At 40.4% G+C, this 22,244-nt stretch overlaps 1 long non-coding RNA gene and 1 other non-coding gene across 3 annotated transcripts; one reads left to right on the top strand and one right to left on the bottom strand.

Annotated features, from left to right (window-relative positions):
* Positions 1-219: 219 nt before the first annotated feature.
* Positions 220-5,315, bottom strand: LOC118907958 (uncharacterized). Of its 2 annotated transcripts, none has more exons than XR_005023050.2 (3): positions 5,025-5,315; positions 1,893-1,999; positions 220-1,400 (listed from the first exon to the last, which is right to left on the bottom strand). It is a non-coding gene; the product is annotated as an uncharacterized LOC118907958 (long non-coding RNA). The 2 variants fall into 2 exon arrangements; XR_005023049.2 differs by having other exon boundaries at positions 5,130-5,315.
* LOC118907964 (U8 small nucleolar RNA) lies at positions 5,107-5,257 on the top strand. The gene has a single exon (XR_005023053.1). It is a non-coding gene; the product is annotated as a U8 small nucleolar RNA (small nucleolar RNA).
* Positions 5,316-22,244: the final 16,929 nt, after the last annotated feature.

Raw genomic sequence — 22,244 nt, 5'->3', positions numbered from 1 at the left:
AGGAAAAGTTCTGGAAAGACGTTTAAAGTGTTACTCCAGTGACCACATGAATGATAAGAAAGGGAAACAGCCTTATTGCTGATATGGAGAAAGTTTTAGTGGTCTGGATAGAAGATCAAACCAGCCACAACATTTCCTTAAGCCAAAGCCTAATCCAGAGCAAGGCCCTGACTCTCTCCAATTCTTTGGAGGCTGAGAGAGTTGAGGAAGCTACAGAAGAAAAGTTGGAAGCTAGCAGAGGCTGGTTTGAGGTTTAAGGAAAGAAGCCACTTCCATCACATAAAAATGCAAAGTGAAGCAGCAAATGCTGATGTAGAAACTGCAGCAAGTTATCCAGAAGGTCTAAGCAAAGATAATTTACAAAGGTGGCTACACTAAGCAACGGAATTTCAGTGCAGATGAAGAAACGTTCTATTGGAAGAAGATGCCATCTAGGACTCTCACAGCTAGAAAAGAAAAGTCAGTGCCTGACTTCAAAGCTTCAAAGGACATGCTGACTCTCTTGTTAGGAGCTAATGCAGCTGGGGACTTTAAATTGAAGTCTTTAAATCATTTGCCATTCTGTAAATCCTAGAGCCCTTAAGAGTTATGGTAAATCTACTCTGCCTCTGCCTGTGTTCCCTAAATGGAACAACAAAGCCTGGATGACAGCACATCTGTTTCCAACATAGTTTATTGGCTATTTTAAGCCTACTGCTCAGAAAAAAAGATTCCTTTCAAAATATGACTTCTTATTGACAATGCACCTGGTCACCTGTGAGCTCTGATAGACAATGGGATTAATATTTTCATGGCTGCTGACACAACATCCATTCTGCAGCCTATGGATCAAGGAGTTATGTCATCTTTCAAGTTTTATTTTTTAAAAATACATGTTGTAAGACTGCCATGATAGTGATTTCTCTGATGCACCTTGGCAAAGTCCATTGAAAACCTTCTGGAAAGGATTCACCATTTTAGATGCCACTAAGAACATTGGTTATTCATGGGAAGAAGTAAAAATGTCAACATTAAGAAGGGTTTGGGAGAAGTTGACTCCAATCCTCACGGATGACTTTGAGAGGTTGAAGACTTCAGGAGAGGAAGTCACTGCACATGTGGTGGAAATAGCAAGAGAACTGGAGTTGGAAATGGCCGCTGAGGACGTAACTGAACCGCTGCCATCTTGGGATTAAACTGGAACAGACAAGGAGCGGCTTCTTGTGGGTGAGCAAAGAAAGTATTTTCTTGAGATAAAACTACTCCTGGTGAAGGTGCTGTGAAGACTGTTGAAATGACAACATAGGATTCAGAATATTACATAAAGTCAGTTGATAAAGCAGCAGAGGGTTTGAGAGGAGGGATTCCAGTTTTGAAAGAAGTTCTACTCTGGGTGAAATGCTATCAACCAGCATCACGTGCTACAGAGAAATTGTTTGTGAAAAGAAGAGTCAGTTGATGAGGCAGGCTTCACTGTCTTATTTTAAATGGCCACAGCCACCCCAACCTTCAGCAGCCACCACCCGGGGCAGCCAGCGGCCATCAACACGGAGGCAAGACCCTCCACCAGCAAAAGGATCACGACTGGCTGAAAGCTCAGATGATGGCTAGCAATTTCTAGCAATAAAGTGTTTTTAATTAAGGTATATATGTTTAAAAAAATGCTATTGCACACTTAATAGACTATAGTATATTTATATACATATATATATATGCACATAACTTTCATGTGCACTGGGAAACCAACAAATTCACTTGATTCAGTTTATTGTGATACTTTATTGTGGTGGTCTGGGACCAAACCCACCTTATCTTTGAGGTACGCTTGTACAAATGGCTAAAAAGCCACGAGGAAATGTACAACATCACTAGTAACTGAAGAACTGTAAATTAAAACAAGGAGATAAACATACCGTTTTTCAAATAGGCAAAGCTTTAAAAAATAACACATGTCCATTTTCTCCACTTTTGCCCTGAAATTATTATAACCTTGATCCAATAATTCCACTTCAGTGAATTCCTAAAGAGATAAAATGTGGAAAAATATGTATTTAGATGTTTGTAGAACCATTATTTGTAATGAGCTCAGTATTAGAAGAATTGTTAAATTCTGATACATTTACACAGAATTTTATACATCTAATATGGTTACTTATTTACATAGTCATATTCCATTTCTCAAGAGCAGGTTTTAAATGATTCAGTTACTCATTCTTTTTTGTAATTTCCAAATTTCTACCATGATTATATACTTTTTAAAATTAGAGAAAAATATTAATACCTAATACTCATGAAGTAATTGTTACATGCCCACCCCTGTTCAAGGAACTTTACCCATATTAATCATTTAATTTTCACAACAATCTCCTGAAGTGCTATTACTGCTTTCTACAGGTGATAGAACTCACACACCGGCTGGCTGAAGTCCTGCCCAAAGTCATACCGCTAATAAACAGTGGAGCTGAGATCTGAGTCTGGTTTTGCTGTGATTGTGTCACATCAGCTCTGGAACAGAATGATCCACCCTAGTTTCAGGTCCCCTACACACAAAATGCTTCCTAAATGTTTAATACTGGATTGAATCTATGGATACTGTGGGCTTCTGAAGGTATAAACTGCCACGCATAAAACTTTTAAAGCTGACCCAGGGACCTAGCACTCTATAACGCGACAAGTTACACAGGGATTTGCATGTTGCTGTCCATCCCACTCACACCCTGGGATAAGGTGCTGTATGGCCAAACATTATGATATATAGACCCAGGGCTTTTCCTTTCTGCTGTTTGTTTCCTTATTTTGTTTGTTTGTGTTTTTCTTGGCTCTCTTTCCCTTTAGTCTTCATTTATTAATAAACTTTATTTTGGCATGACTGATGTACAATAAACTGTGACAGTTGTACAAAGTGTGTAATTTGATGAGTTGTGACAGATGTTTACATCTGTGAAACCACCACAATCAGGATACAGAACATTTCCATTAAGCCTCAAACTTTAGCCAGACATGGGTTATTTATTTTCTGCTCTGTTATTTTCCGGAAGTCTATGAATGGAGTCATAGAGTATATATCCTTTTCTAATTGGTTACTTCCGCTTAGTATAATGATTTTGAGGTACATTCATATTATTTTATGTATTAATAATTTGTTTCTTTTTATTGAATTGTGTTCCATTGTATAAACAATATTCCCCTGATATGAAAAGATCACATTTGTGTATCCATTTGGCTTATTTCCCATTTTGGCCTTTATGAGTAAAACTATTACAAATGTGCTTTTCATTTTCTTGAGTAAATAACTTGGAGTGGAATGTCTGCATTATATATGTTTAACTTGATAAGAAACTTCCAAGCTGTTTCCAAAAATTGTCCCATTTCACATCCCCACCAGCAGGGTATGAGAGTTCTCATTCCTCCCTCACATTTACACCAACACTAGGTATTATCAGTCATATTAATGTTGGCTGCTCTGATGGGTGTGTAATGCTACCTAGTGTTTTTAATTTGCATTTCTCTGATCAATAATGTTGAATATCTCTTCATGTGCTTCTGGGTCATTCTTACATGTTCTTTGGTGACATACTTGTCCAAATCTTTAGCCCATTCATTGGTTTGCTAGTAATTGAGTTGTATGGGTATTTTATATAATTTTGATACAGGTCCTTAGTCTGATATACATAATACATTTTACTAATATTTTTGTCCCAATATACAGCTTGCCCTTTTGTTTTCTCAACAGCATCTTTCAAAGAGCAGGTATTTTTTCTTTTTCTTTCATTTTTTTTTAAATAAAGGGAAAAAAATTTTTTTTTGTGGGGGGTGTGTGTGTGTCCTACCTAAGAAATCTTTGTCTATTATATTTTCGTTTAGGTCTATGATCTTTTTAGAATTATTGTTTGCATATTGTGTTAGGTAAGTGCTAATGTTCTTTTTAAGAAAACATAGGAATCTCTCATTAAGCACTGTTTGTTGAAGTTTCCCCTTCCCCTTGAGTTGCCATGGCACCTTTGTCCAAAATAGTTGACCATCTATATCTGGGTCTGTTTCAGGGCCTTTTCTTCTGTTCAATTCATCTACATGTCTTGTCATTTAGCCAGTAATTAATCACACTGTTTTGATTGTTGTAGCTTTATGATGTCTTGAAATCAGGCAGTGTAAGTTCTCAAGCTTTCTTCTTTCTTAAAATTGACTATTCTAGAATTCTTGTTTCCACATATATTTTGTTGGAATTTTGAGTAGGATTCTATTGAATCTTTAGCCCAATTTGGGGAGAATTGATGTCTTAACAATTTTTTGCAATTTGTCCTCCTGGTATGTAATATATGTACTATCTAATGTAATGTAATATATATCTATTTATTTGGGTCATCGTTAATTCTTTTTGTTACTTTTTTGTTACTTTGACTTAGCCGTTTGCTTACTGTCAGATTCTTCACATGGAAATGAGTAGGACCAATACAGAAACTTGTAGTCATTTGATACAAGGCAGAAAAGTAAATCAATTAAAATTTGAGACTTGGTAATGCTATGAAAGTGTTTTCATTACATTTACTTTATGTATTATATGTAACTTTTGACACTGTAATGAATGAGGGCTACTATGTAATATAAAACTTAATTTTTTTAAATCGAGGTATAATTGGCATACAATATTATATTTGTTTCAGGTACAGAACACAGTGATACAGTGAATCAATATTTACATTGTGAAATGATCATCATGATAAATCTAGTTACCATCTGTCACCATACAAACTTAATACAATATTATTAACTATAGTTGCCATGCTGTGCATTATATCCCAATGACTTATTTGTCTTATAACTGGAAGTTTTTACTATATGTACCTTTAGCAGAATCTTGGGCAAATGTTTTCTGTGAAAATGACCTCCTTCACTAATTAGAATGTCTTAAAGAAAGAGACAATATTAAATGTTTGCAAGGATGCAGAGCAATTGGAATTCTCATTCTTTGCTGGTGGGAATGCCAATGGTACAGCCACTTTGGAAAAAATTCTGGCAGTGTTTTATTAAGCTAAGCATGTCCTTACCATATAATCCAGCAATCCCACTTGTAGGTATTTACCCAGGAGAACTGGAAACTTTCATTCACATCAAGACTGTACATGAAGAGTGTCAGGTGGGATCTTCTTTACCTGTTCCTCCTTTTGGAGGGCAGACTGGAATATGATGATTGGAGTTTGCATGATATGTGATTATCATCTCTGTGCCATCAGGATTCACAAACAAAAGCAAAAACAAGAAACTTGTACAGGAATCTGAAAACTAGGAACAACCCAAATGTCCTTTACCTGGCAAATGAATCCACAAGCTGAGGCACGTTCAAATCCTGGACTACTACTCAGAATGGAATAAAAAAAAGATGGAATAAATTACTGGTTTACGTAATGACATGGATGAATCTCAAATGCCTTGTGCTAAGTGAAAGAAGCCAGACTCAAAAGACTGCATTTTGTGATTCTAATTATATGACATTTTGGAAAATGCAAAATTATAGGAACAGATAAGTGGTTGCCAGAAGTTGAATGTGAGGGGAGGGGTTGAACACGAAGAGGCAGCTTGGGAAATCTTTGGGATAAGGGAACTGTTCTGCATCTTTTTCATAGCGGTCTGATTGCATACCTTTGTCTGATTCATGATGCGTACACCACAAACAGTGAATGTATATGTAAATTAAAAAGGTGAATAAAAAAGCTAATGTGTTTCTAAATTAAATATTGGATTGAAATAAAATGACAGTTTTTTAAACTTAGATTTAGTTATCTATGGTCTTTTTTTGGAAATAAACTTCTAGATTTATGCATAACATACATATACATATACAGCTTGTAATATACAGATTATAATGTACAGATATAAATATATATATTATAAGTATACAGCTTGTAAACGTCACAACTAATCACGTGCTGAACTAACCACTACCGGGATCAAGATATAGGACATCACCAGAGGCTCCTCCTCTGCCCCCTTCCTCCTTCCCAGAAGGAACCAATATTCTGACTTTGAACACCATAGATTTGTTTTGTCTGGTTTGGAACTTACAATATTGAATATTGTGCCCTTATTAGGCTTAGTGATATTTCAAACTACTTCTCTACATAACTAAATATAGATAATCCAAGTAACATGAAGAGACTGGACTGGGTAATTACTATGGCTTCTTCTAGGTCTCAAATGTGGAGTCTGTAAGTCGATAAAATTGTGAAATATTTTTTGTTTAAAATACATTTTTTGGCCAACCAACCCATCTTTTTTTTTAACGCTGATCTAAAGGTGTTTGGGAAATGCATACCCTACTGTTTCTTTATGATCTCCAGAATTATTTTTCTTCACTATTATTTTCTCTAGTTTGGGTAGACACCAGTCTTGAAATTGGCCTGATATACTGATCCTGTTATACAATACGTCCTTGGTTCTTCACCAAATGATGATCTATGATCTTTTCCTGCTTTGTTCTTTTGAAATCATGCTTGACTTTCGCTCAGCTATATTTAAAGCTGTGGGGAGAAGAGACTTCTTGAAAAATATGGTACTGAAGTCTGCTCTAAACTTGAATATTTGGAAACCTCCAGTAAAAGTAAATCCATATGGCAGGTCTGGTCCCAGACTGGTTTCTGCACAACTGGGTCCAAGATCCTTCATGAATTTGTGCGTGTATGTCTGTGCGCATGCACCATCACACACAATCTTGTATGTGCCCTTTGTGGTGGAAGTCAATTATGCTGGTTTTTGTTTTTGTTATTCTTTCCAGTGAGAGAACCTGGAGTATCACTTCTGAGTTTCTGGGTTGGGACAGGTTTTATTTTCTTAGCAGTAACCAGGCCACAAAATGGAAAAACAAAACAATCTCTGACAATTAAAAAATGTCTTGAAAAATAATATCAATAACAAATACTAACTTTCAAGGGTTCAGTGTGTTCTTCAACTAAGTCAAAGCCTAAATTAAATATCACACCCTTAGATCCTTTTTACAAAGCCTGACGGACCAGCTGGTCTTTCCATTGTCAGAATCTACCACAACCACACAGCTCAAGTGAAGGATGTTTCCTGGCTGGGTGTGACCAAGCAGGGTCATGGATTTCTGGGTTATTATAACTTAAAAACGCTCTAAGGACTGGCCTATGTGAACAGGGCTCAGCCAGAAGAGTCTTCAATTGTATTCCCTCATTTCCTCTCTCAGCCTCTCCAGGTTAGAATTCTAATCCTGGGTTTCTGGCCTCAGAGCTGGATTTTTCTTGCACATAAAATATCTTGTCATTGTTATTTTTGTGGTTAGTTTCTGAGTTTGAAAACATCACATAATTTACTTAGGTAGTTATAAACTACCCCAATGGGACTCCATAAAAACTGGAGCTAAGGCTCTAGACTTAGAGTCATAGAATGTTAGCACTAGAAGTCTAATCCTTTCCATTTTGCAAATGAGTATTTGGACTCAAGGTACATGCTTGCCTGTTTCCACTGGTAATTGTGGCAGAGGAGGGCTAATAACTAGGAAGCTTCCAATTTTCCAATGAAGCTCTCTCTTTCTGATTTGCTTTTTATTCCCCCTGAATACACTAAAGTAGGTTGGGACTACTGCAGGGGAAGCATGCACATTAGAGATGTTAACCTTGAAAACAAAACAGTCAGTTATTTTACCAGCAAAGATGGGTACATTCAGGAATAGCAGAGAATTGCAATTCAGACAAGCAAGGCATGGCAAAACCACTGGCAAGTCTGGAGAGTGAAGAGGACTGATCTTTTATACAGGAAGGGATCAAGGTGGGAGGGCTGTTCTAAACAAAACATCCATGGAGGAAACTGGGAGTCCCATGTATCATGGTTTGTCATTGGCTGAGTTGTGACAGTCTCTCATTGGCTGGGCTGTTGCTGGGGCAAAGGTGGAAACCTTCCTTCTTCCTTGTGGGTAGTAAAGTGGACTTCTTCTGGTGGGGCCTGCAATTGGTGAGGAGGGGTGGGATAGATGTTCCCCTGCTGGCCTCCTGATACCATTTCAGTGAGGTTTCCCTTAATTAATTTTCAAAGTAATGTCTCAGGAAGTTCAGTTAAGATGTTTAGCTAAAGGGGTTCATTGGATCATGTAACTGGATAGTCTGAGAGAGAGTGGACTTTAGGAATGGTTTGATTTGGCAGCTCAGTGATGTTTTTCAAGAATAGGCTTCTTTCCTGTTTTTCTATTTAGTCGTCTGTGGTGTTATCTCTCTCTGGTTATAATATGGCTGTCAACAGCTCCCTGGCCGGCATGTATCTTCATCAGGATCCAAGAAGCCAGGGAGGGAGTAATCTGGAAGCTCCCGAAAGACCTCCTTACATGTAATAGCTTCAGTGGCTGATGGGTCCGTTCCTGAGCCTGCAACTGTGTTAGGGGATCAGGGTATGTTCATTAACTTAAGCCTGAGTCACATAATATTGTTCTGGAACACAGTTCTCCTAAAGCATGTGTGTGGCACTGAGGAAATGTGCATAACAGAATGAAAATTGAAGTGGTTGCCAAGAAAGAGGAAATGCATGTAAGGAGGCAGCTTCAATGTTTACTATAATTGCAAATATCAGAAATCAACCAGAGCTAGCTTAAATAAAGGTAGGAATTAATTACATGGATACAGGTATGTCTCATGGCAGCTGAGGACAGGGAACTGTATGGTTGTGGTGGTGGTGGGGTGGGGGACTCAAGAACCAGACAGCCATCAAACACTAAGATTGTCACTTCTCCCTTTCTTTCCTCCCCTCCCCTGCTCCCCTCCCCTTGCCCCTATCTCTCTCTCTCTCTTTCTGGCTTAGTCTCCTCATGAGTTTCATTGTATCATCAGATTTTGTGCCTCAGTGCAGGTAGCAGAAGATGGCTCTTTCTCAACTCTGGAATATTCCTGTTCCTCCACCTTTTGTCACATAAACAGAGACTAACTAGCACTCTGATTTCCAATTCCTCATTTCTGGGAGAATCTGCTCTGGCAAGCTCTGAGATGGGAAGAACATACCTGTGGGGTATAGGGTGAGAAGGCACACCTGGTGGGGCCAATGGTTCTTGGACAGCCAGGCCAAGAGGGCACCCTGGAAGGCCCCAGCAGAAGAGGGATTCTAAGCTCTAGATAATGTTTGTCCTCCAAGGGGCTCTTGGGATTGAGATAGCTGGTAGGGGAAATGCCTGCTCAAGGGAGACATCTTTTGCCAGTTGACCCACTTCTCCACCAGAGCACTCAGGCCTGGAGTGTGAAGGATGAGATTTTGGGAGGGAAAGAGGCAGATAGCAGAGGTAAGAAAGGAGAATGCTTGCTTCTAAATAACTTCAAAAATTGGGGGAAATTCTACTTTGTACCCATAACACCAAAAAGAGATATTTGCTGAATCACAGGCAAACTTTTCTAGTGTCTGGAGCTAAAAATTGGCACTATTAGTGAGAGCTGGACCATAGTGATCTCTTTGAAGCCCATATCTCCATACTGATCATCTGTCCTGTAGCTGGAAGCTCCCACCGGATAAGATGCTTCCCAGGTTCTCAGACTTAGGTGTCCTGCTCCCTGTTTACTTGTGGCAGCCCCACCCTTTCCTCTGGGAGGGTGAGTCACTGGCTGGGGTGACAGTCTCTGAGGTCCGGGAGCAAAGTCAGACGTGACTCTTGAGGGGGCTTAAAACTGTCAATTGAAGTGAGGGGTTGTTTTGGTCTTACCTTTGAGGATAAAGATGTCAAAGATTTTTTTTCTGTTTTACTGTTTTACAACTTCCTCCTAAACCAAGAACAATAGCCTTATAAACGGGCAGGAAATCTATGTACATCTATTGCCGGAAAAGGGAAGTGGATAGAGTGGCTGGTGCTCTTTATGTTATCTCATTTAATATAGACGAGGGTTTTGTTCCCTTTGAGAAGTGAGAGACTTCAAAAGGGTTTCATCCTGAGTGATTTCAAACTTCCCACAGCTCCTGTTGAGGCACCTCAGGCTAGCAATGGCTTTTAGGGGAAGGGGCTCAGGTTAGCCAGTGTTTTAGGGATTCCAAACAGGAATCAACTCCAAGGTAGGTCTCATTAAGGAAGGAATGCTAAAATCCAAACCTGTCTGCCGGGGAGAGGCCGGGAAGTGAGGGAGCCTTGGGAAGGGGAGGTGGAAAGAGGGTGAAAGCAGTGACTGCGCTGTGAAGCCTCAACTGTGCATTGTTGGCTTGGGCACTTGTTACCAATAACAAGGGCTCAGCAGTGACTTTATATAGCACCTCGGACTTCATGAAGCTCTTTTCTTCACACTCATTTCATCCCCACAGCCACATTCTGAGGTAGGCATTATCCCCATTTTGTGTATGAATGTTAAGTGAGATTCAAGGAAGTTCTTTGCTGAAAGTCTCCTACCTAGCAAGTTTCGGAGCTGGGGTTCAGGTCCAGGTCTTTGAATGCACTGCTCCATGTTTCTACTGTCACACTGCATCACAATTATGAACATACTTCAGTCTTTATTGTCTCACCTTGTTTTCTCAATGACCCTGTGACACAATGACCCTGTAATCACTCCTATTATACAGATGAAGAGATTCAGGCTAAATGATACAAGTATTTTACAGGTGCCAATCCTAATTACAGGTCAGGCTCTGTGCTGTGTTCCCTACACTATTATCCCCTTGACTCTTACCACAGTTCCATAATCCTCCATTCTAGAAATGGGGAAACTGAGGCTTGGAGAGGCTAAGCAGTGCATCCCAAGCTCCTTGGCAAGGAAGTGCTGCAGTCTGATTCGCACGCAGGTGGGCTGACTCCAGATCCTATGTCCTTTAGCAATCTGCCAAGTGACGTCCGCCCAGGACTCTACCAGGGCCTCAAATCCAGGCTTACCAGTCTTCCTGCCACAGCGAGTGAAGTTATATTTACCTTCTCAGTCATGCCCTAAATCCAGCTCATCAAATTTACTCATTTAACAAACATTTATCGAGTCCTTATTAAGTGCTAGGCACTTTGCAAAGTATCAGGAGGAAGATTGCACAAAACATGTTTCTTCGCTGATGGACTCATGGACTAAAGGGGGAGTGAGCCAGACTATTTGCACCACAGTAAGAGCTGTGGCAAGAGTGTGGGGGAGTGTTGTGCATGCCTGGGACCCCCTGCACTCTGAGCACAAGCATCAGTGTGTACACCTGTGTTTCTGTGCGGCAAGGTTATTAGAGTCAGGGCCTGCCTAGCTGGTGGGCACAGTGGGCTGTGCCAGGAGCCCACAATGCTTTTGGGGGTCTGTGAAAATATTTTAATTTCTCTTAAGGTCAGAAGAGAAACAACTTTTAGTTTGAAGAATTTGTCCTAATATACGATCTTAACATATTTGTCTTTATACCAATGCAATATATACATAATGTATTTTGTATATAATTGTATGTAGTATATACAATAATTGTATATAATATATATGTGTTATGGATGAAGGGACCAGGAAGGCAGAAATGCCTAGGGCCCACATAATGTGTCCCTGATTATACTAATCTATTGTAAGGCAAAGCCCTTGCCCGAGTCTCAGCCTGGTTCTTCTGTGTCCTGGGTAACATGGGGCATAAGCTCCTTCAGCCCAAAGTCCAGGTCTGCTAAGAGCATGCTATTCATTATCCATTGAGGGCCTGCTCAGTGGATTTACATGCGTCTCACAGCTGCACTGGACTATCCCGTAGGACTGATCATGCAAGGGGCATTGCGGAGGAGAGCCCTGCCCACACATTATCATCCTATCCTTCTCATTCTGGGAAGTATATGTAAAAATCTTAAAAAGCACCTTTTCCCTTGTAAGAACTTCGTTTATAGTTTTTTTTCTTGATGCAGGGCAGCTTGAGGGTGTGAATCTGGGTCAGGCTTAGCTGTAGGAGGTGGGCACAGAAGAGGGGGAGGGCATGCAGAGCGGACTTCCCAGGTGTGGACTTACCTGGAGGGCGAGACCTGCAGCTAGTTTAGTTGATGGTGGAGGTTCTTGAAGAAGGCCTCTCAGGAAGGTGGCACTGCAAGGCTGTTACAGCAGGGCGGCTCTCTAGCTTTAGAAGTCTGAAGGCTCCTTCTCCCAAAACAAGACAGACGAAGTGGACCTGTCTTGTCAGACCTCCCAGTGTCTTGAAAACAGGTGAGTTAGGATTGGCCCAAACTGACATGGCTGCTGGCAAAGGTTACCAGGGTTTGGGTCTGCCGTCTATGACCATGAAGAGGATAATCATTGTCTGTTCTTGCCAGGAAACTGGCATGTGCCAAGGATATCCTCATGTTTTGCTAGGGATATTCCTAGGAATAATTAAATACTAAGGCCATCATTCATTTTTGGGTCTCCTGGAGTTGTGTTTGGTTTTGTTTTACTCAAGCATTAGCTCGTATGACAAATATAAAACTGAAGTCTGACTAAGTCACCCACTGCGTACTCAGTACTACATCTCCATGGCTCTCTGCTCCTCACAGGAGAAAGACTAATAACAGTGTATTAGTGGCTACGAGTCCCCGTGAGGTCTTTGTCCTACCCAGTCACCAGCCTCACCCCCACCCCCGGCTCCCTTCACGCTCGCCAGACCTGCTCGGCTCTCAGATGCACCGAGAGCTCGGCCACCTGGGTCTCGGCCTCAGGAAACCGCAGCTCCCCGCCTGGATGGCTCTTTGCCTGCTCTTCAGTCCCGGTGAACTCTTTCTCCCCCTGTGCATCTCTGCTCAACTCTAACTTACTCAGAGATGCCTGTTTGACCTCCTTGTTTACGTTCAGCCCTCCCGACATTACGTTCTATTAAATGTGATGTTCTGTGGAGCCTCATCACAATGCTTTGCCAGACTTTGGGGTTCTTTGATTCATGTTAGTCTTTCCTACTAGATCCCCTGTCACAGGGCTGATGCCACTTACCTCTCTCTGTACTTCAATGCCTAGAGTATGACAGGTAACTAATACTGGATCAGGAGGAAACAAACTGCTGTTGAGACATAACAAAGCAAAACAAAACATTACTTAAATACACAAGTCATTTTTTTAAAGCAAAACAGGCTATCACTATGATACCTAAATCATCCATATAACACACAGTTGTTGTTTTTGAGAATCCCATAACTAAGAGTCACATACCAAATGGTAGATGGCTATTATGTACTTTTTTCCTTCTCTGTATTTTTCTTAATGGAAGCAAATGGAACTTTCCAAATATCACTGTATGATTGGAAAAAGTGAAGCAGCCGGTAGTGCCATTTTGGGGCGAGGGGAGGGAAGAAGGGGAAGAGATTCTGAAAAGGGTTTATGTTTTCTAATCGAAGTCAGATGTAGAACTGATTTTATGTTGCTTAAGTAACTTGCTTCCTTTTCTCTGTCAGTGGTCTTGTCCGGTAGAGGGTGTTGGGAGGAAGTGCCTTGAAGATAAGTGTATCCTTTTAATTCTGTATATTTTATACCTTAGCAGTCTGCTCACCAGCTTTCCGCAGAGCAGAAACGCCACTTTGGGCAGGACTGAGACAACTTTGAAGAAGAACCTGCTTGAGAAAGATTTCCCTTACAGCTAAATGTTACGTTTCCACTCCACAGAAAGGTACTGCTGTGTGGCCATAAAAAGCTGGCCCAAACCCTGTAACCTTTGCAGCTAGCCATGTTATTTTTGGTTCATGCCGACATGGATCACAGCTGTGACTCAACAGAGCCGCTGAAGCAAGAATTCAGAGTTTAAAGAACAGCAAACCCAGAAATAACTTTTTTTTTCTTATGGTGTCATTATGCAACATCTCTTATAGTTTACCTTTTCAAATTGACCAACTCCACACAGATGAGCTCAGTTGTTGTTTGGCAAATGAAATTCTGAGTTGCGTCAGCACTGTTGCCCGGGTCCCACTGCAGGCTGGGCAGGGTGAAGCTTTCCTTTCTGGGGTGTTTGTTTTACGTCAGTGGTGACTTACTTTTCAGAGGTAAAAAAAAAAAAAAAAATCTGTGTTGATATATTTCTCCTTCAAATAAACCAAAAATAGGATTGGGGTTTGATTGAAATGTTTGCAATTCCCTGTTTGAACATGACCTCCATTGAAGAAAGCCCGTATCACTGTTTCTGCTTCTGTTTTTGCTTTTTTCCTCAATTTATATGGCTTCAGTGAAGCCATGAGCTTAGATAGAGCTCACCAACTGGAGAACAGGCATGGACCTCAGGAGACAATATATTAGAATATTTATCAACAACCTTTACACTTTTAGCTTTATTTTATCAATTACTACTTTAACCTAAAGAACATCCCAGTTCTCCAGTTTGAGGGTCATAGGAAAGGGGGACCCATAAGAAATGATGAAACTTGTCCCTTATGTACTAAGTACAATTTTTAGGCTTTGTGATTAGACTTAAGAATTCTTAGGCCTAATGTATTAAGGTGTTATTTTTGGTTATTTGCTAGATTCAGTCATTAATGAAATATTTTACAGAGCCAAGGAAAAAGGCAACACATCCAGTGATTTTTCTCTTTGGGAAAGTAGACCCAGATTTTGTGTTGTATAGTTTAGGCACATTGCTTAGGCTTGCCACCTAGAAAATGCTGTCCAGAGAAAATGCTGCCACTGAGGCCAGACTAGCTCTTTATCTGGATACTCCAATGTAAGCTTAAATTATGGAAACACAATTTGGAGCTTTCTTTCCAAAAGCAATGGTGTTAGGCTAAAAGATATTATATTTCTATGATACCCTCTGGACATGGTAGGGAGGCACCTCTAAAAGGCAAGTCTATAAACCCCTCAGGTGCCATCCTTAAGCATTTACTGTTTTACAAATAATTTACTGTTTTACAAATTTATTACAAATAAAATACTGCACTGAGTGAACATCAGTTCTTGGATTGGTCGGGGACCAGTTCAGGACATGATAGCAGCTGCTCCTCTTTAATTTAAACTGATGCTGCTTCTGCTTTTCTAGGCCTGGTTGTCTTGTTTTTAGCAAGTTCTTACATAAACTTGAAAACTAGGAACATTAAAATGATTTGGAAAGGTTATTATCTTTAACAGAGATTAATACATTTTTGAACTAGGAGAGACTGAAGAAATCATGTAGGTTTGCCATCTTATTTATGGATGCAAAAAATAGAACAGAGAAGTTAAGGATCTTGCCTAAAGTTACACAGCTAATATGTGGCAAGTTGGGATTCTCAGCCCCGTTCAGTATGGCCTTGAACCACACCATCTGCTTTAGAGAACAAATTTATCTAAAGAACTGACTGCTCCAATGAATTCAGATTCATAAATCTTAAAACAACACAAATTATTTAGATCACAAATGTTAGGAGAGGAAACACTAAGAATATTGGGTAAACATTGAGGAAAGTAATATAAATGGAAGTTGTGACTATTTAAAGAGAAAGTGCTGCCTGTATCCCTATGTATATAGTGATTTTTAGATTATTTTTTAAGTTGTTGAAATTCAGTTTGGCAAAGCAATTAACTTTGAAAGACGTGTTAATAAACTGAAGTTTTATTTACTGACTTTCTGTAAACAAATGAACACTGAAACATTATCTGTAGAAATGAAGATTCATTTGTTCCTGGCACACGTTAGGAGCTTCAGCAAATATTTGTTGAATGATTGGGTAAGAATCATGGTGCTGTGGAGTTTAGCATTCTATAGACATATCAGTGAGGTGTACAGTGCACAGTGTTGGGCAAAACAAGCCAGACACCGATCAGCCTACTGCACGATTCCATTTATATTAAGTACAAAAATAGGCAAAATTATTTGGATTGTTAGAATTCAGTATTGTAGTTATCCTTGGGGTGGGTAGTGGCTGGAAGGGGATCTGAAGAGCTGGTCATGTTGTTTCTGAATCTGGGTGCTGGTTAAATACATGTGCCCAGTCTGTGAAAACTCATTAAGTTGTACATTAAGGCATGCTTTTCTGAATGTATATTATACCTCAATAAAAGGTTTTAAAAATATGTACAGCATTTCATCTTAGGAACAGAATAGGGTAATGAACACTTAGTGCTTGGAAGAAATTCCCATAACATGAGTTTAAAACAACAACAGAAGTTGGGGTGAGGGCTTTACTTTCCATAATGCTGTAAAATCTGCAACCCTTATCCTGTCATAGAATAAATAGAACCTTGACTTTGGTCTCACAATTTATGCAACTGCCTCCACAGACTTTTGACAGTTTTATCACATATTTGGCAGTTACAAAGCATGTTTTAGACATCAGATGATACATGCAGATGTTGGTAGGGCTTATATATCCATGGTTCTTGTAAAACTGATAAAGATTACAGCAAAAATAAACCATTATGTTGGTCTCTTTAATTACTTGGTCAGCTTTCTGAAAGCACTTTTAGCATAGTTGACTGTATAGTGTTGAAGGATCATCTTCCTAATTTAGTGAATTCATTTTGAAAAGTCACATCTAAATAAACACCCTTCTGAGGAAGAATATGTTAAACATATTAATGTGTAAAGAATGTAATTTTTAAAAGAAACAGTTGATGCTCTTGAAAGTTGACATGAGAATGGAAATCACAGTCTGACTTTGAAATGCTCCCCCTCTGCCTGAGGCAAGACTGTCCTGGGAGGCATTATGGGAAGGGAAGCAGAAATCGTTGGTAAAGGACGTGGATGACATCCTCTTGCGAAATTTTCTTGGGATTATCAGGGCTGAACTAAAAAAAAAATCACTTATTTAGGGTATTTTTTTTTTTTTTACCAGTTTGATTTATAAGCTCTTCTCCATGAGAGGCTGATGTGTGTTTATGTAGCCATCTTTTAGAATTTAAGAAGTATACAATTTCAAAACTCCTGCAGGAATACAGGCCCCACCTCGTTCCCCAAACACACCACACTCGGAGCTAGATACCTGCTTAGTTTAGCCATAACAAAGGAATCCTTCTGTTTAAGATTTTTGTTCATTCAACTTTTCATTTGAATTTTCTTGTATAATTTGAATGTTTAATTGTCCTGTTTCTTGCTTTGAACAACAAAAGTTGAACTGTGGGTGAATTCACATTCCAACATGTGGGTCTCAATAAGCGGATCCAATTAATGTGTAAAAAATTCACCTTCTAAAAAAATAGAGACTTTTCATGATTTCTCCTCAAAGCCAGAATGTGCAGTATGTATTTCTAGGTGAACTGAAAAAAATAGATGTGAAATAGAACTAGGGACAGCTATATATTTTTGCAATACTTAAACAATTACTTGGCCTCTTTCTTTGTAAGGAGAACTGCTAAGGAAATAAGCTCTCTTTAAAGAATTAAACCTAACAGCAGCACCATATTAATAACTATGTCTATTTAGCACTTTACAGTTTACAAAGCAGTTTGCCTATTTTTTCCTTATTCATTCCTCACAGCAATTCTATTCATACTAGCTAGGTATGATTGTCACTTTTATTTTATAAGTGAGAAAAATGTGACCCCGAGGGCAGATTCAGGGCTGTCTCCTTGTGTCCTCAGCTGGGTCACACCCTTTCCACTATACCACACCATCTTGTGACCAGAAGGGGGAGGAATTCTTTTCTAACAAATTCTTTTTTTTTGTAATGACATGATCTAGCAGTATAAATACACAGAGAATATTATTATTTTCAAAATGGACCAAGTTAATTCAAAAATGATAATTCATCTTATTCAACAGATATTTGTCGAGCAGCCCCTGGCTTCTGGGAAGGAAACGCAAGTGGACCCTGTCCTCTTGGAGGTGATAGAGTTGTCAGCAAGACATACGTTAAACATTCATGTATAAATAGGTAAAACTATGAGAAATATTACAAAGAAAACCTAGCAAGTGCTATGAGAGATAATTACAGGGAACTAATTTAGACTGGGGAGCCCTCTTTGAGAAAGGGACATTGTAGCATTAGGGTGGGATTTAGCTGGGTGAAGAGTCAGGTGGGGGAGAGGAGATTATCCCAGATAGAGGGAATGAAATGTGCCAAGTCCCTGAGGCAGGGGACAGAGGCATCCTCCAGCAATGGCAGGAGTTCTGGTGTGACAGGAGGGCAGGGAGCATTGCAGGGAGTGGCACACCGAGGCTGGTAGGTCAGTATGGTTTTGGGAGACTGTTGGAAGATTTGAGCAAGGACACAGTTTACATTGAGGCCGTCATAGCTCCTGGAGGGAGAATGGATGAGAGGGAGTGACAGGACAAAGCCAGGAGAGGGAAGTTTCAAAAAAGCCAAGAGATGAAAATATTTTAAGAACCAGGTGGAAGTCAAGTTAATGACCATAAGAAGCTTCAGACTTGGCTCCTGGATCTGACAGTGTGGAGGCGAATAGTGACCCTGCATGACAGGGGTGGAAGCCTGATTGGGATGGGATGTAGACCACATTTCATAGCCACAGGGAGGGGCAAAGTGGGGAGGAGGCTGGAGGGGGTGTGGTGGGTGGGGATTGAGGGCAAGGTCCTGCAAGTGGAAGATACTAAAGCATTGGCTGCAATAGGAAAAGTCGTCTGTCATTGAGGGGGAGATGGATGGTGGCGATGGTGTATATGGAAGAGAGAGCGGCAGACAGGCACACACTGTTGGGTAATCCAACCAGCAGAGTCTCTGGAAAGTCACTCAGGGAGGTAACCAAAATGCATGTAGAGCATTTTGCACTATTTTGCACTGCTCCTGGGATAAGAAGAGACCCCCTCCTTTGTGTGACAATTGGGGAAGGAGGAGAAGATGGGTTTGTAGATTTGGTGTGGGAAGATGAAGACGTCTCTTTGCAATGATATCCCTGCTCCATGACTGATGAGGCATGAAGAAGGGTCATAGTGAAGGGGAACAGGGGAGCTGGAGCTGGAGTAGACTGAGGAGGTATGAACTCTGCAATGCGTGGAGCTGGAGGCAAAGCTCGATAGGCAGTGTTCTTGGTAAACTGGTGAGTATGATCTTGCTACCAGTCTCCATACTGGGTATTTTTCTCCAGCAGTGTTTGGGGGCTCCTCTAGCTTTGGGAGAATACTGGAAGGGTCATTGGTTGATTTGGATATTAATAATTTATAGTTAGGTGTACTTTCAAAGATGCTTATTGGTTTCTGTCAAAATGCTAGAATGTGAATATTATGCCTCAAGAGTAACCGGTTGGAGTCACGGGTCTTCAGTGGCACTGACATAGTAGTCCTGGCTTCTGTGTTCCTTTTCTTGGAAGGAAAAGCAGAAAGTTAAGCAAGAACTGAAATTTAAAAGTTAGCAATTTAGTTTCTGGCTATTAAATTCACTGGAGCATTATGTACTTCATGAGGCTGGTCAATAAACTTTAGTGAGTTCTACAGATAATTTAGAAGTGTGCGTCTCTAGAATTCATGGTATCTCAGCGTGCAGTAAGCTCTCTGAGTCACTCTCCTGTCCTTTCTCTGAATTTAAGTAGATCCACTGCAGTCTCTTGCCCACACCACCATCCTTTCTTGACCCTGCACTCCCTCCAGCTTTTATTGTCTCTGTCTTCTCTCCTTCCTTCCCGTTCTGCCCCCTCTATTTCTTCACTTTCCATTAACTCTTCAGCCACCGTATATGCCAGCTTCCATCCCCCTACAATTCACTCCCCAAGGTCTCAAACGATATTTTAGTAGGTATGTGCAATGGAAACTCTTCAAATGTCATCCTGCTTGACCTGTCCTATAGCATCTCACTATGGAACCTCCTCCTTAGCAAATTCTCTCCTAGTTACCTACCTCCCTCGATGGTATTAGGTATTTAGGATATAGACTGGACAGGTCTTTGATTAATTACATGGAGTGGCTTCCAAGGCTCAATATAAAGGAGCACAGAAGTCAGATGAGAGGCAGGAAGGAGGGCTCTTGAGGCTGCATTGGGGTTGCCCAACTTGGGGAGGTGACTGAGGGCGTGGACCACTGTTGGAACCAAAGAGACCTATGGTGTCCCTTTCTGAGCATACAGGAGCTACCTTATCAGCAGAGGACGTCAGCATCAGATGAAATCTCAAAGGGACCGCAAACTTAATGTCTATAATAGAACTTTTGTTTTCCAACTCCCCTCTCCCTATCTTATTTCTCTCCTGAGTCCCCCACCTTAATAAATAGAGCCACCAGGCGCTTTGTTTGTTCAAGTATAAATCCTCAATTCCTCCTATTCCTTCATCCCCATTCCAGTCTATCACCATGTCCTATACTTTCCTTACCTCCAAATAGATGCCCCATACATCCTCTTCTCCCCCACTGTCTCCAGCCTAATCTCCACCATCTTCTGTCACCTGGCTTACTACAGGAGCTCCCTACTGGCCTTCCTGTTTTGATGCTGTGCAAAACAAACAACTAAATAGTTTAAAATACTGAGTTCTTTTGGTGAAAACCCTTTGGCGCTATCCATTTAGCCTTTGGAAAAATCTAAATTTCCTAAGATTCTTTATGCTATGATTTTTGCTTATCTTTTCAACCTCCAACCATTGCATTTGCCCTGTGCTGACTCTGCCTCCACTGCACTGCTTTCACCATTTCTTAAGCATGCCTGGTTCATTATCTCCAGGCCTTTGCACATGTTGTTCCTTCAGCTTGACGTGCTTTCCCTCACTTTTTCCCCTTGGTTGGCTCATGCATTTATCAAAACCGGTCATTGTATATTTAGTCATTTGTTTATTTATTGTGTACCTCATTAGACAGTAAGCCCCCTAAGGATAAAGCCTATGTCTGCTTGGTTCACACTTGTATACCCAGCACCAAGCACTTTGTAAGTACCCAGTAAATACTAGAGTAAACAAACAATCTCACAGTCATGCTCCTGGCCTCCACTCAAAATCTGCCTCCTTAACCACTTCTCCAGCTTATGGAGCCTTCCCAGATCCCTTCAGGCTGGCCCAGAGACTCCTCCTCCTATAAACTTTATACACTTCCTCTGTGGCAGCTGTCCTGATGTGCTGATAGTTCTCTCTACATTCATCTCCACAGTAGACCATACACTCCTCCAGAGCAGGAACCTTGTCTTTTCATTGCTAAAACCCAAGACCCTCTGCCCAGTCCCCGGTATATACCCAGCAGGTGCTTGGCATGTGCTTAACAAATGAAGTGCTGAAAGTCCTTGACACCAGCCTGCTCTGTCCCCAGGGTGAGAGGCTGTTTTCCTTATCCTTCCCAGGAAGGAGGCTATTTTCCTGCTCAGGGACAAAACCTGGACTCCTGACTGCTCTGCCAGCTGCCTCACCCCTATCGCACAAAACAAAGGCTGAGCTTCTCTTGGAAGTGCCCCTTTGAGGGCCTGAGATTTTGCTGAGAGAAACATTTTTAGAGTAGGACAGGAAAGAACATTGCATGCTTTTCCCCTTAAATCAGCTTTATTAAGGTATAATTGATATACACAAAGGTGCACATATGTAATGGAATGAGTTTGGACATATGCACATACCCCTGGAACCATCACCACAATCAAGGTAATAGACATATCCATCACCTCCCAGAGTTTCTGTATGTCCCCCACCTTTTTTGGGTAAGAACACTTAATATGAGATCTACCCTTCTAGCAAACATGTAAGTGCACAGTAGAGTATTATAAACTACAGGCATGATGTTGTACAGCAGATGCCTAGAATTAATTCATCTTGCATAACTAGACAATAGCAGTCTTGCAAAGAATGTTTTTTAAATTCCTCTGCTAGAAAGTAACAGAAAATGACACAGAACAAAGGTAATTATGATAAGATGCTTAACATGAAACACATACTTCCCTAAACCTGTAAGTGATGACACCACTTTATTAGTTTAGTAGACGGAGCACATGTATTTCCCTTCCGTTCTCTTCTAATGATAGGGACAGATGCCTCTCTTTCTTTAGCAAAGTGCATGCTTGCCAGGAGCCCCATCTTACTGATGTTGTGTGGAAGCACTTTCTTTTACTGTTTCTGGGGAGTCTGAATTTGAAACAGGTGTATGTATGCATTTGAAGGAATCTATTCCAGATGCCAGAAGATTCAGTTCTGCTGAGGGACGTGCAGGAAAATTATGAGAACAAGTGTCCTATTCACAGGCTAGGAAAATAAATGTTTTACTAATCCTTAAATAACATTTTACTCTGAGGTGCACTGGCAACTTTTAGTTTTATTTCTGTATGAAAGTCTCATTTTTATGAGTGTGATTTATACACATGTAAGTCATAGAGGTGACTGCTAAAATTAGTTTCTGTTCTCCCATGCTGATGTCTGTATAGGAAGAGAATAATAGTTTTAAAGCCCTGACATTTTGGTTGTATTCGGTAAATAATCTACTATTTATTATCATTAGCTACAGTTAGTTTAACAATTATAAATGCACATGATTTTCTATGGTTTTGAGTCTGCTCATGGTAGAGAGAGATTGTGATCAGGAATTATCCTTATGTGTTCTCTTTC

The sequence above is a fragment of the Manis pentadactyla genome, chromosome 16 (genome assembly GCF_030020395.1).
Source record: "Manis pentadactyla isolate mManPen7 chromosome 16, mManPen7.hap1, whole genome shotgun sequence".
Lineage (NCBI taxonomy): Eukaryota > Metazoa > Chordata > Mammalia > Pholidota > Manidae > Manis > Manis pentadactyla.
This window is presented reverse-complemented; position numbering and strand designations above follow the sequence as displayed.